Source organism: Anomalospiza imberbis, chromosome 6, assembly GCF_031753505.1.
Source record: "Anomalospiza imberbis isolate Cuckoo-Finch-1a 21T00152 chromosome 6, ASM3175350v1, whole genome shotgun sequence".
Lineage (NCBI taxonomy): Eukaryota > Metazoa > Chordata > Aves > Passeriformes > Viduidae > Anomalospiza > Anomalospiza imberbis.
This window is the reverse complement of record NC_089686.1, coordinates 16,284,829-16,299,434: the sequence shown is the minus strand read 5'-3', so window position 1 is coordinate 16,299,434 and position 14,606 is coordinate 16,284,829. Positions and strand designations below refer to the sequence as shown.

At 39.8% G+C, this 14,606-nt stretch overlaps 1 protein-coding gene across 4 annotated transcripts in view; it reads right to left on the bottom strand.

Annotated features, from left to right (window-relative positions):
* The window catches only part of FBLN5 (fibulin 5), a 56,125-nt gene that overhangs the window by 13,661 nt on the left and 27,858 nt on the right, over positions 1-14,606 (bottom strand). The gene's annotated exons all lie outside the window — the stretch shown is intronic.

The following is a 14,606-nucleotide window of genomic DNA, read 5'->3' as shown; positions in this document are numbered from 1 at the left end:
TTCCACATTTGCTCTGTCACTGAGCTGGGATTTCCATTCTATAGGGCAGTGCTCAGTCCTAGGGAGAGGCTGCTGAAAGGGTTGTGCAACCCCATTGGAAAGTAAGAGATGAAGGGGAGTTCGAGAGATGTACAAACGCAACTCAGAGACATAGAAAAACAACTTCCTACCCCAACCAATGCAGACCATCTCACAGTAATTTTTCAGACAGAAAGTTCAACCAAAAATCAACCTTTACCTGGCCAAAAAATGTATAGTTCCCTGGAATCAATTTCCTGACAATAATACTATTTTCTTTTAATTTCCACCTCTCCCCCACCCTGTCTTTATTGGGTTTAATGTATTTGGGTTTTTATTGCAATCCCTTAGGGTGTTTTTGTTGTGGGCTTTTTCCCCCCCCCTTTTTTTTTTTTTTTTTTTTTTTTGCAAAGGAGGTGAATAGCATGCTTACAATTATATAAGCCAGGACCCTGGAACCTAACTGATTAAAAATGCCTTTCAGAGTCAGAATTTCATTTTGAATCACGCCTTGCTCAGTATCTTTCCTGATGTTTCAGGCGTCAGGTTTGCCTCTAGATGTCAGAAATGGAAATGCCAAAAGATAAATTGTGTCATTTTTCCAGCCAACCTAAATTTCTATGTTTTATTTATTGATACCTAAACTATTTTTCATTCCAGCATACTATGCACTGGCCTTTGCTCAAGCACTATGTCATCCTAGCAATGCTACTCCCTTGATCCTCCCCTGATTCTTATTAACCCAGACTTTGTTAGGTCATGACTGAAAGTGTCTCACCAATGCCCTGGGCTGGAGCAGGCAGCAGAGGGCAGGAAGGCAGCAAGCAGAGCCTGAAATAACTGATCCAGTCTACCACAGCAGCATGTCTAACATGTTCAGATATATAAATAAATACATAAATATTATATGGAGGGACTCTAGAGTTCTTATCTTGCCAACATCTCTACCAGAGCAATTTATGGTGAGTCAAAGCTGGTAAGATAACAAGAGGGGCACAATTAGAGTTAATTAACTCTGTCAGAAATCGGTTCCCATGTATTTGTTGGCCAGATGAAGACTGGCAAAATGGTGGGGGAAGTGGGAAAAGGGTAAGATAACAAGTCTAGACTATATAGGTTCATAAATATGTTGCTCAGTTCAGCTATTGCTTCTGCGATGGAGCTAAAAAATTTTGATCCTCCCTTCATAGCATATCACACATAATTGGTAGTATCTGAACAGAGATTTTATCTAACCATAAATTTAATAACAATGACATTAATGTTTTCTAAATGTAAAAGCTTTCTATTTGTCATGCTTGCTTATTGTTTTAGGAGTGGTACCTTGGGATCTGGCCAATTCTACTTTTTCTAGTCTGCGCTAAGCTTAAAAAGGAGATTTACATTTTCCATGTTCCCTTCTTCCAGTAATTTTAATTGGTGAAAAAAAGTGAAAACAAAATGAGGATCATGGTCTCACCACATATGATAGCAAGACAGTTTGAAAACAGATCCTCCACTCTTCTGTGGGGCATTTTTTTGCAGGGGTGCAGTGTCTTTCACTTAAAGCAACAGGTGGCTGTGGGATTAGTTTTGTTCCCAAGTCATCCTTGTAGCTGTTGCTTGAGCTCCACTCCAGAGAAGTAAGATGCTGATCCTCTTCCATTTGCTTTATAGCAAGCAGATTTATTTGCTTAGTCCCAGTCTTCACCTTTTGTGGTGGTGTTTGGAAGCATATTTCCATTTGAATGTGACATTTTTTACAATGGAGGCCTCCTGTGGAGTTTCTGCCAGAAAACCTGATGATGCAGAAGTTGTCTATGCAGAACACCTTGACCCCTGACATTTTGCACTGAACAGTACTTTAGTGACTTCACTAAAGAAGTTTTATGCAACCAACAGGTGTAAACAGTAAAGTCTAATCAGCTGGAGAGCAGAAGAGTTATTAAATGAGAGCATGCTAGCAAGAAACCCTAGAAACCCCACTGCCCTTCATTCAAGATGTTAACAAATTGTGATATTTGATGATCTCAGCTTCAGTGTCATGAAAGCATCAGATGCTGTCATCCATCACTGATAATCCAAGGATGGTTTTCATTATACCAAACCTGCTTTTAGTATCTTTCATCACCAAGATCCCTAGAAAATCTTACCTGCATCCAAACAAGTCTAGTCTTTAATAATAGCTACTGTTAAGGGATACCTCATGATTTTGGCTAGATGACTCAGTATGTGGCAACAAAGAAGAATTACCGTGAGAAGGAAATACAAATTAGATCTGTCCTCAGTGAAGATAAAGTACCTGGTGGTTACTGTGCAGGACAAGGAGCCAGCACAGATACACTAACCACACTGTAGCTCATGGGCTGAGAATTTATCTTTTGGGAACTCTTCCTTGCTTTTCATCTTCCATCACCCTGCTTCCTATTTGAAAAGCAGGGATTACAAAATCCATAAAAATCCATTATCTCTGCCATAGTCCAGTCTCCCTCACTGTTTAGCACCTAAAACTGTTCAGGACAGGGCTTGCCCTCTTATGTACAAAACCTGTTCACAGTGAGTCTATTTTTAATTGATACCTTCCAATTCTAATACAAATCAAACTGGACTATAAAACCCTGCAGTATCCCACTTGGTGATAAATTTCAGTGCACCTGGATTTTAACAAGGAAATTCAAGATTAAGGAATTAAAAGACAAGCCTGTGACCATTTAACAAAACAGAAACAGGAGCAGGTGATAAACCTTTCTGTCTTGTAGTCTCTCATGTCCAACCTGCCCCTCTTATATGAACATTTCAAGATATCACTTTTTCAGAAATTTTATGCAGACTCTACATTGGCTAGTGAGATCTAAAATAAAATATTAACCATCATTCTGAAAGCATTATGTTCTACTAGAGGACCTCGGAAGCACCAAAGTTTCTTTCAGCTAAATTCTGTGGTACTCAGAATGCTGTTGTTCTACCCTAGTGTTGCATGGAACCTCAAAGATTCCAGTAGTAGCTGAAGCAGGAAGAGAATTATTGATGTAGTCTCTGGCAAATTAAAAGTGTTATCTGGTTTTCACACCTCTTATCCTGACAGACAGGACTGTGAGAGTTGCTGTGAAATTACATATGAAAAAAGTGATGATGTTAAAGGTTGTCATACCTAATAATTTTGAATAAGTTCAGATTTTTCCAAATGACTTGTCACTCTGGGTGACTCCTTTGAGAGAGCAGTTGTTCAGCACTTTGTAAGCACACTAGAGAACCAAAGCAGGATAGATGGATCATTGTTCAAAACTTCTCTTGCCAAGGAATGCTTGGCCAAAGCTGGTTCTAGTTGTTTCAGCACTTGAGAATCCTGCTGTGTGCTATTAAATTAGTGGTCATCTATATTCTCTCACCCATTCTTCCAGTTGTTGTATTCACTTCTCTTATCCATCTTTCCAGTTGCTGTATTCACATTACTGCTCCCACAGCTAATTCCAAAGGCAGAAGTTCGGGCAGAACTCCAGATAAATTACAATCTGACTTGAAGTGGGAACGATTTACTTTGTTACTTCCCAGATGAACACTGAGAGCAACCACATGGCCCGTCCAGACCACTGCTCTCTGCCTCCTAAGAAATACCACCTACAATGAACAGAGCCTCGTGGCTCCAAGCCATGAGATTTAAAGATCTCTGACAGAAGGAGAGAGTAGGTAGATGGCATCTCCATATCCGTTTGTAAGGAAACGTGCTGCAAGAGCCGAAGCCTGAACACTCCAAAATTAACCACATCCCTCTCTCTTAGATCAGTGTGCTTGCCTTAAAAAATTATGGCTGTGGTGGTTTGGTTTAGCAGCTCTGGGGTGTGATGTTGTCTTTACTTGACATTTTGACAAGAGGTGAGGTGGCTGGGGCAATGGGATTTCATTTGGGGATTGCAAGGGAGGAGAAAGTTTTTTTTTTAAATTTCTGGCTGGCTGCCTGCCTTTTGTAGGATGTGATGTGCTGATGCTTTGTTTTTATTGGTACAGATTGTATTTTTAATGGATGGCAGGATGCCTGGTGACTGGATAGATATAATTTACAATGTCAAAATAAATACAAGAACTAATGGTGTTTAGCATGCAAATTACTGGCTTTGTGTTTTATTATCTGTAAAAGCTAATATTAATAGATATTAGTGGATTCTTTAGAATTTAGCCACATCATAGAACAATGAATGATATTTTTCAATTCAGGGCTCATAAATTAAAGAAAAAAGAAATAATTAAAAAGCCATCCATACACAAAAAATGGGGCAACATATTAATATAGAAAGGAAACCGAGATGTGAAACTGCAGCACAGCACTACATCTCACTAATGCATATTCATGTTCTCACTGACTGATGTTCACCAAGAATGCAGGACTGAGACCACTCTTATTTGTATTAATAATACTGCAAGAAATCACAGCATAAAAGGAAAACCAACACTCTAACCCTTTGAATTAAGGCCAGATATATTCAGTACTTTTCCAGCCAAAGATACTAAGACTAAGAGTTCAATAATCTCAAGAGAGAATCATAAATGTAGAATTCTGAGGATCTGGTTTTGGCTTACTCCTTTATCACATTTGTGATAAAATGCAGAGGATCACCGGTGCTGGTGCAGTAAAGAACTAAAATGTGAAGTCTTATTTGAAAGTATTTCACTAGGTATGGTAGGCACATTTGAAAGTGCTTTTCAAGACAGACAAATGCAGGGTCATATATCAAGAGTAAAAAATGTAGGTCAAAAAAACCCTCTGAGGTTGTTACAGATAATCACTTGAACATGAACTTTTCCTGACATCATGTTGCTGAAAAGACAAGCATTACCATGAGAACACTGAGTAGACACAGGAAATTATTCTTACCACTGCACCTTGCATTAGTGCAATAATTACTGAAATGCATTTTTGGTGTCAGCACTTCAAAAAATTATATTGCAAAGAGATACCAAGAGATTCCAAAAAGTTATTCCAAGCCACAGAAATTTATCTTAGAGCAAGATAATGTTTCATTTAGTAATCTATTTAAGAAAAGTTTCAAGGTATATTTGCCTGTGATCTGTAAGCATCTTCATGGAAACTATGTTCTTACCTGGAGATGGTCACTAAAGCTAAAGCAAAAGACAATGAGATGTAATTCAGTGTGTAGAAGACAAATTCAAAATAAAAGCAAGACACATGCTTTAGTGCTTGTGATTAAGCACCTGAAAAACATAATAAAACATATGCTAGATGGTGGATGGAACCTCAAAGTTTCCAGTAGTTACTGAAGCAGAAAGAGAATTATTGATGTAGTCAGTGGCAAATTGAAATAATTATCTGGCTTTCACACCTCTTCTTACCCTTACAGATGGGACTGTGAGTATTGCTGTGAAATTACATATGAAAAAACTAGGATGCTAAAGATTGCTCCTGTATTTTAGGGTCTTATACCTCAACAGTATTTATTCTTTCAGACTAGTTGTAGTGAAAAACTGTCTCTTCAAAACACCATTTGATGGGTAAGGTTCTGTGTCCTGGGTCACAAAAATACAGTATGTGGTCAAAGCGGTGTCTTAAAGTACTCACTGAATAATTTAACACCTTTCAATGTTTAGTTATTTTTGTCTATATCCATAACCATCATACCTGAGATTTTCTGTTTGCCTTACCTCATTTTACATTTCCTAGGCCATTAGGAAATCTAACTGGGCCAGTGAAAGTACTGAAAATGGGGATAGGAATTTGAAAAGTTCTTCCAAATTAGCTTTCCATTGCAAATATTTTAATGTATGCATATGCACTTTTTATTTTTTATTTGTACTTTAATCAATAAAACTGATTTTTAGTGAGAGAAATTGTACCTCTAATGCTTTTAGTAACTTCAGAAATATGTAGAAAACATAGAAAATGTTAATAACATTTTTTGTGCTAGAAGATGTTAATTCATCAGCCTAAATATGTTGGGCATGCCAGCCACCTTCCTTTCAGTACACACAGAGTGATTGCTTCTTTATGAAGAATGAACCAAGTAAAAGAGGAAGAATCTAAGTTATTACCACAGACAATTAATAGAATCAAAGAGCCTCAAGAGGATTAAACTGCAGCTTAGAGGATGTGGTCATGCAGGAAGTAGTAGATTTTTTCAGCAATCTAAGTAACTTTACAAGGTGGATAGCCAGGAAAAGAAGCCAGCAGAAAACAGGAGAAGGAGCAGAGGTGTTTAGGAACTGGGAGCACCTGCCCTCTGGAAGGTGTTGTTCAAAAACTTGGTAAGCAAAGACACTGCCTTTCTTCTGCTCAGAAAAACAGAGGATTGTGCATGAACAGGACTTCATGCACTAAAGAATACAGAAGGAAACAAAGTCCTTAAGATCAACTCATCAGTTAGAGACTTTTCGGAGCCCTTCAGGTAAGAAAATATTTTCTTGACAAAAAGCTATTTTTAAAGGATAAAAAATACTCCTAGTACTTATGGGCACGTGGTTAAATGCCACATGACAGAGTGGAAAGTTTACCGGGGGAGTCCCATCCCAAGGAGATGATTTGCACCTGCCCAACAGGAACAAGGGAGGCTATTGTCCTTCAGTGCATCCACTGGTGTTGAGTGGTGGGATCTGTGGTTGTGCTCATCCCCCCAGAGGTGTGGTCTGTGCTTGGGGCACCGTGACCGTCCCACTCTGCCATGGCAGCTCCTTTCCCAGCTGGCTGACAATGGAATAACAGCACTAGCAGAGAGCTGTCATGGAAGGATGTGGGCTTATCATCTCTGAGCTAGAACCATGCTCTTGGAGACCATGACAATTAGAAGTGAAATTTTGCTTGGACTCTGTGATGAAGGGGGAAGCCAACGTGGACAGCAAATTTCCAAGACAATATGCTTTTGGCAATGTGTGCTGTTTCGCAGATGGACTGTTACATTTTGTTCTCTTTGGAACATATTTAGCATGCATGACTTCCTTTCTTAAGTAATGAATTCTGATAATCATGCCACAAATTTCTGTGGGTCACAGTAGTAGCTAAGGCTGCGTTTCCTTCTTTTGGTCAGCCATTGACAAAAGTGGGTATGCTTTTGCCATCATGATTATTTGAGAGACACTAGCACCATGGGGTTCAACACACTAATACTGAAGATTAATTTGACAGTTGCGAGAGCACAGGTCTTGCAGACTGGAAAAAGTTTACCGTGGAAAATCTTCTTCCCCCTTTTACAAGGAGGTGTGGGTGATTTTGGGGCCCTATGTCGTTATTTTATTCTGTCTGTCTTTTTGTCCCACTGTTTTACTGTCACAACCCCAGGAGCTAACCTGGCTCTTAAGATGCAATGATCTGGAAGAGAGGCTCAAAGCTGACAGTTCATTCCAGAATCTCTGTCTGCTCAAACACTAAAGCTCATTCAGTCATTTATAACCCTCAGGGCTCCATTTTAAAATAATACAAAGATTGGATGTCTGTTTTTTATAGGCATAATTGCAGGCCAGGACTAAACATCCGAGCTCAGTAACATGGGTATCAGGTCCAAGATTACTTGGAACAGAGCACTTTCCCCAAACTTCTCCCCCACTCCTTATTTGGACACTGAAAAATAATTTCCTCAGTAGTAGATTTTTACTCAGTGAAATCACATGTTTTCTCAAAACTTTTTTTTTCTCAAGATAATTACATTTGATAAGAAAAGGGAAGAAATAACAAAGCCACATTCCTAAAGTGCAGACTGAAGCCAAATTCAAACTGCTGCTGTGTGGGGTCAGTGTATTTTCCAAGGACAACTGACCCCGCTGAGCTTGGACACAATCCAAGATCAACTCCCTAAACACCTGTTTAATTGCATATTTCACTGTCTGAGGGCTGGCCATTGATTGCTGAATTAATTTTCTATCTGCATCCCATATGCATTAGGTTATTGGCTGATGACTTAACAAGGATTAAAGTGGTTTTTTTCACACAGAGGGTCAGTCTGGAAATGGATGCTAAGTAAGTGAGAGGCATGAATCTGTAATTCTGCTCCCTCTGCCTGGTATGAAAATTGCTCAACATGTGTCACAGGTTCTAGGTCTCCTGCCAGCTATCTGAGCCTTTCCTTAGCGAGCACACTTTTCACATTACTCAAAGATGATAAACAACAGCTAAACTGTGAAGGACTTTGCTCTTTGAACACAGTTCTAGTCCTGCTTTTGTGGCTGAGATTTACAGGACAGCCATGCAAAGAAGTGCATAGCAAGGGGACTAAAGGGCCAGCAGCCTCTCCCCCCTCTGCTCAGAAGAGACTTGTGTGTGGTTCATACACTTGGCACCACCTGCATGACCACAGATCCTCACTCCCACCAATTCCCAGGGCTCTCTGTTGGTACAAGATCACAGCCACTTGTGTGGACTACTCCTGGTGTCCCATGAGAGCTTTTGCACAAATGCACAGTCAGTATGCTGATTCTGGGATCAAAAATAAGACAAGCTACTAATTTCAACCAAGAGCTTTGCTTAAAGACGGAAACTCCATGGGCTGGAACATAACTGTACTCTCTTGATTCATTATTTCCTGCTGCAGGTTCTGCACATGCATGATCAGTGCATGTGATTTGGAAATCTCAGCTATTTCTCTGCTGCACTTATTCTATGTCAGATAGCTGCAGTATAGCAGAACAAGAGTGACCCAAGTGCCCTGAGGAAGTGTGGTAGACACATTGCCATTCCACTGATGACACTGAACCTGCTGAATTAGAAGGTACAAAGAAGATTTTGCTCAACATGGTTTTATCTTCATCATCAGGAAATATATTTTTCAGCTGAATAAATGAAGTATTATTGTGGTTTCTCAAAATTACCTGTTTTGTATGACCACATGTGATCTGCTGGTAGAGTAGTAAGAGGAGCCAGTGAGCTTTTATTGAGAATACTCCCAGCTGCTGGGAGGTTATCTAAGTAGCACTTTATATTGCAATGGAAACAAAAAATGTACAGTCAGAGCCAGGAAATGCATGCTCAGAAATAAGAAAAGAGATCCTTACAATCATCAGTTTGCTGCATGAGATGAAATATCTCAGGCAAGAATCTCTAGAGAAGGCTTATAAAATTTTACAGAAGATGAGTGTAACTATTAATAGTGAAGAAGTGAGTTTTCTATGGCTGAAGTGTACATTTTCTCTGCATTACTATGGCTTAGTTTAAAAAGACCCCAAAAGAAAGAATATATCAAAAATATAGGTGTTTAAAGCATTATTTATAAAGCTTTTAAACATGTCGGTCAAATGCCATTGGCTTCTCCTCCAACAAAATTTTTCAAAGACTTTTCTGTTAGGATACAGAACATGAGAGAACTAAAAGCAGAGAACTGCTATTCCCACTTTAGTTCCCTGGGGAGCTTTGAGAAATCTCAAGCACAAATAGTCCAGCCAGCTGGTTTAGCCAATTGGTGGTCAGTTTACATTTCCTCTAATAAGTGAACTTCTTGACCGTACATTTTAACTGAGTCATTAAGAGCTCCTTTTCCAAGTGTTTTGGCAAGCTAGAGAGGTCTGGGACTGTGAATAAACTACAATAACTAGTAAAGAAGAGAACAGTCTGACTTTTAATATGGCAGAAGAAATTTATCAAAATGGATCCAGAAATTAAAGCCACAGTGAAAACAATGGGATACAAATATCCTCCTGCAGGTTATAACAGAAACTTTTATTGGAAGGACTACTTCTTCCACTAAAATTCAGCCACTTTAGATGTGCAACGTCAAGTGTGTTATGCAAAGAACTGAAAAAACAAGTGAGATTCTAGGTGAGAAATATATACATACCCGTAGAGAAAATTCAGTATGAATGCTGTAGTCACTCTGACAAGATAACTTGAAATCTTCAATATATATGAAAAGAAGACAACAAGAGATCTCTGTCATGGGATATCATGATAGAGATCCCTTGTATGGGATTTGTCACTAACTGATCTCTCACAAAAGCTTCAGCAATAATCACCAGCATCTCATTCAGTAAAGGACTGGATTCAAAACCACTTGGCTTGAGCTGATGCAAGGAGGCACCAGCTGGAGGTGGCATGGCTGCAGATTGCCTCATGTCACTTGAAACAAACACAGATATAACGGGCACTTTGACTTTCTCCAAGAGGCTAACACCTTACTCCCTTAACATAGCCATTAAACCAGGGAAAAGAGCCTGGCTTGCAGAATGTGTGTCTGGAAATTCCTATAGTGAAGTAGAAACAATTACCAGAAATGTAGGATTTTTTACTCAGATTTTCAGTGAAATGAATCTTCAGTTTCATGGAGAGAAAATTCAGTCTAGACCATTCAGATCAAGACTTCTGTTTTATGCCAGGATCAATACAGAAGAAGAAGATCTGCCCTTATCTCAACTGATTTATTGATTGACAGCTGGGGGACAGGACTCCTGCAAATGTTAGGTAACTTTTATTAGAAATTTTCTTTGATGCAGTTTCAGCCTCACCTCTTGTCCTGCTTGGGAGTTTTGCAACCTTCTAGAACCGGGTCATGATCCTGCTCAAAACTGGCAGGTTTTGGGGTTAAGCAAAACACAACTTTCTGCCTCTAAAGGCTCAGCACATCTCCTTTGAGATCTTGCTGTACCAGAATTTCCCAAATCTAGAAATTTTCTGACTTAATTTAGGCCCTACAGGTAACTGAAAGGGATTACTGAGAGAAAGAGAGAGAGGGAGAGAGTCAAAAAGTCCTCTGAGATGAAACACCTCTTTTTCCAGGGAGCCATGAACTGAGAGTAAGGAGAGCAGGAAAACTGCCAGTAGACATCCACATCACACACTAATTGGAACAAAGTAAACCTCCCATATCCACACAGTTTTCATTTATCCAGGACAGTTTGCAACTCAGTTGGCTGGCGGCAATTTTTGGAACATTGCAAGAAAATGTGGTTCAAGCATTATAAAGCAGTGAATGCCAAATCTGAGCTAAAGCCAGTTATTTGAGCAGGGCTTATAGGCATTTTCCAATGATCACCGCCACTGAAATAAATAAATAGATGGCTTGCCATGTATACACTCAGGGGGGAATGTTGCCCAACATTCATAGCTCTTTGCTATTAAGAGTAATGAGGACACAGCTGTCTGAGTCTGGAAGCCAGTATTTGCAGAGATTTTTCTTCTCCACTGGCTTTATTCCACTACCCATTCTTTGCTTATAAAAGAGCCCAAAAGGTCCTAACATTTATACAAGAATTACCTTAGCTTTGTGGCACTTTTGAGACTGTTATAAAACATGCTGACACATGGATGGACTTGAAACTGAGATGAAATATGAAAAACAATTTTCTCCCCTGATAAGGTCCCCAATGCCCTTAGCGCCAAGCATAACACTCTCTTTAGTCAATCATGACAGCTTCTGGAGCAGCTGGCAGGAATTGCTGCCATGGGCAGAGATCTGAAGGTCTCCCTTCTTAAAAAGGACCTCTAATTCTCACTGCAGACCCTGGGGTCATGATGTGAGTTTTGAGTCACACTTAACTGGTCGGCTCTACAGAACCTCCAAAGCAAATATTAAAGCACCCCACTCCATTCAAAGACCTTACAGCACTTTAAAATCAGTGCTAAAACTCATAATCCATGTGACAAAGAGAATATCACTTTAATTTTATGGCAACCTTCAATATATTAAAGACTTGAACCAGTATCAGACACAGGCTACTGCACTTCAGTCACTGCAGTTTCAGAACCATGGCACAAGGCATGTTGAAGTTGGCTTTTGTAAGTCATCTGGTCTCAGCCTCCACTCAAAGCAGGGACAATTCAGTCAGGCTGCTCAGGGCCTTTTCCAGTTGAAGTTTGAAATTCTTCAAGGGTACAACCTTTAGCTACAAAGTTTTTGAACCCCTGTTCCAGTGTTTGACCACCTTCACTGTGATAACATTTCTCCTGATAGCTAATAAGAATTTCCCAAGTTGCATCTTTTGCCCATTCCTGTCCACATGCATGTCTGAGATGGATCTGGCTTCATCTTCTCTACACACTCACATTAAACAGTGGAAGGCATCAAGCAGTACAATTCCCTCATAAGTCTTATGTTCTGAAGGCAGGTTAAATCCAGTTCTCTCAACCTCTCCTTGTATGACATGTGCCACCACCCTCTAACCACCACAGCGGTCCTTTGCTGCATGTCTTCAGTGTGCCCAGGTCTTTTTTATGCCAGGAAATCATAATGATTGGGAAAATTGGGTGCCTATGAAGGCAACAGAAATTGACTGCACTTTGAATTCTCCCCTGGAGGTAGTTAAGAGAAAATAATTAAAATGTGAAGCTTTGCTTAATTTAGTAGCAACTGTTGAGGTCGGTGAACCATTTCATTGGATGCTGAACAAACACAGAACCAGACTGCACTACTCACACATTCAGACCTGCACCCATTTGTCCCAGGATCTCCAAGGAAAGCCTACCTTCCTTATACCAGAACTCAGAAATTCCTGACTAGTGATACAAGCTGACAGGACTGGCCACGTGGCCAGTGTTGCAGGCAGTCCCACCAGCTCTCACATTATCCGTGGAAGCTCAGAAAGACACGTTCCCACTGAGCATTCCAAAGCCAAACGGTTTATTTTCAAGTTGCCTGGCCTGAAAAAAACCTCTCTGTTCTCTTTGGGTAATTAAAAAAATGAAAAAAAAATAAAAAAACAAACAGAAGAGACAATGTTCCCAACCAGCAGGAACATTTAATCTCTGTGATTTTTCCTGGAGCAAACTCCTGCTTTTACTCTCTAGAAGGTACATCCCAGTGCATTTTCCATCATGTGGGCCTGCGGTACAGTAAAGTTAATTTACATTATTTTCTTTATCATAGTACATTCTTTTATTAACCCTCATCACCACAAGGTCTCAGGTCATAGTGAGTCATGCAAGGGAGCAGCTCCATTTTAGAAGGCACAGTCTCCAGGACAGAAGAGGGCCTAGCAAATTCTTAGCATGATTAGCATTCAACAATTCATAGTCTTTCTAATCATCTCCAATCAGATACTGCAGACAATGTTTAGTTTAGCATTTCATGTCCCTCCCCAGGTCAAAGGGAATGAACCATGGATGGATCATGTATTTCTGAAACAGTTTCATGGCCCAAGCTGTCCCAAGATGTCAGCTTGTGATTTTTATGGAGCAGAATATGATAGTATTTTGTATCTAGACGATGAACATCACTTACCAGCTCCAGAATGCATGTGATCTGCTGGGCCATTAATAGATATACTGCAAATTGTCAGCCACTCATTATCTTTAGAGGTATTCTCTAGTCTGTGTAGGACACACCTATGCCATAGTTCTCTGGATTCAAATCTATATGTGGGCTTATTGCCTGAGAAACAGGGAGATAAATTTTTTATTTCTTTCAGGTAAGCTCATGGGCAGTGTTTGAAGTCTTATGTGCAGCCATGTAAAGTTCTCTATGTACAACTCTGTAAAGTTCTCTTATTCCACTTTTCATCTATGACTAGTTAAGCCTCTTGAAAATGTTAACGGGAAAAAACTTTGTCCCAGAATGCAATGTACCACCTGAAAAACACAATCCGGGTTTTACAGAACTGAATCTTCAAACAGCACTGATTTAGTGTGGAAAAGCACCTCCTTTCTGAAGTTGGCATGCTACAGTCATGAGTGCATGAAATCAACTGATAGCTGTCAATGCACAAGTCTGGGCTATTCCATCACAAAGTCAGCCCTGCTTTTAATTAAAATAATTTCAATCTGCTTCTGAAATAAAGCTCCAGATGCAGTGCTTAGTGAATTGCTGGCAATGAGTGTTGTATATATTGCTGCAGTCTACCTCTGAAGAACAGGAGCATGATCCAAGGCTGCTCCAGCCTATGCTGGGTTCGGGATTCCCCACAGGGTTTGCAATAGCAGGAAATTAGTAGCATGCTATGGCTTTCGGATCACATCTCCTCTCCCTGGCCTGGTTCCTGCTCCAGGATTAAGGAGTGGCAGTCTGGCAAACAGACTCTGCACTGCTCCAAGATTCCTCCTTTGGAAAGGGGATGTCAGGCTACTCGTTCAAGCTATCGCAGCTTTGCGTTGCTCAGCCACAGTGACAATAAATGCTGTTTAATGGGTGGAGGCTCTTAGCCATACTATGAGCTTTTCTCTGCAGAGTTAGATAAAGCATGCTGATTTCTTTTGTGCCTCTGTTCACACTGGAAGCTGGAGATATATCAAAGGACTCAAAAGCACAGCAAACCACACCTGACAATATCTATTGCACCCCCAACTTGTGTGAGACTCTTTCTTGCTACATTTTTCCAGGCAGCTTTTAAATGATTCTACTGTTACATTTTGTACTATTCCTCCACTAAAACATACCTAGTGTGTTCTTGTATAACCTGATACACTGCAGTGCTATAAAGGGCTTTATTATGTTCAGTCTGAAAGTAATTTTCCTTCCTTTCAGCAAATTATACCCTATTCAGCAATAATCATTCTCTTGTACCACCCACCATACAAACTTTTACTTCTGTCATTTACAGTTCCAATTACTGTCATCCTAAGTTTTAAAATACATTTTACTCTTTTAATTAAAGTCAGCCTCAATAATCACCCCAACTTGATGCTGCTCTATACTGAAATTTCCATAAACTTGTCTGCATTTATCTGGTAGTAAAATACTTACACCTAATGT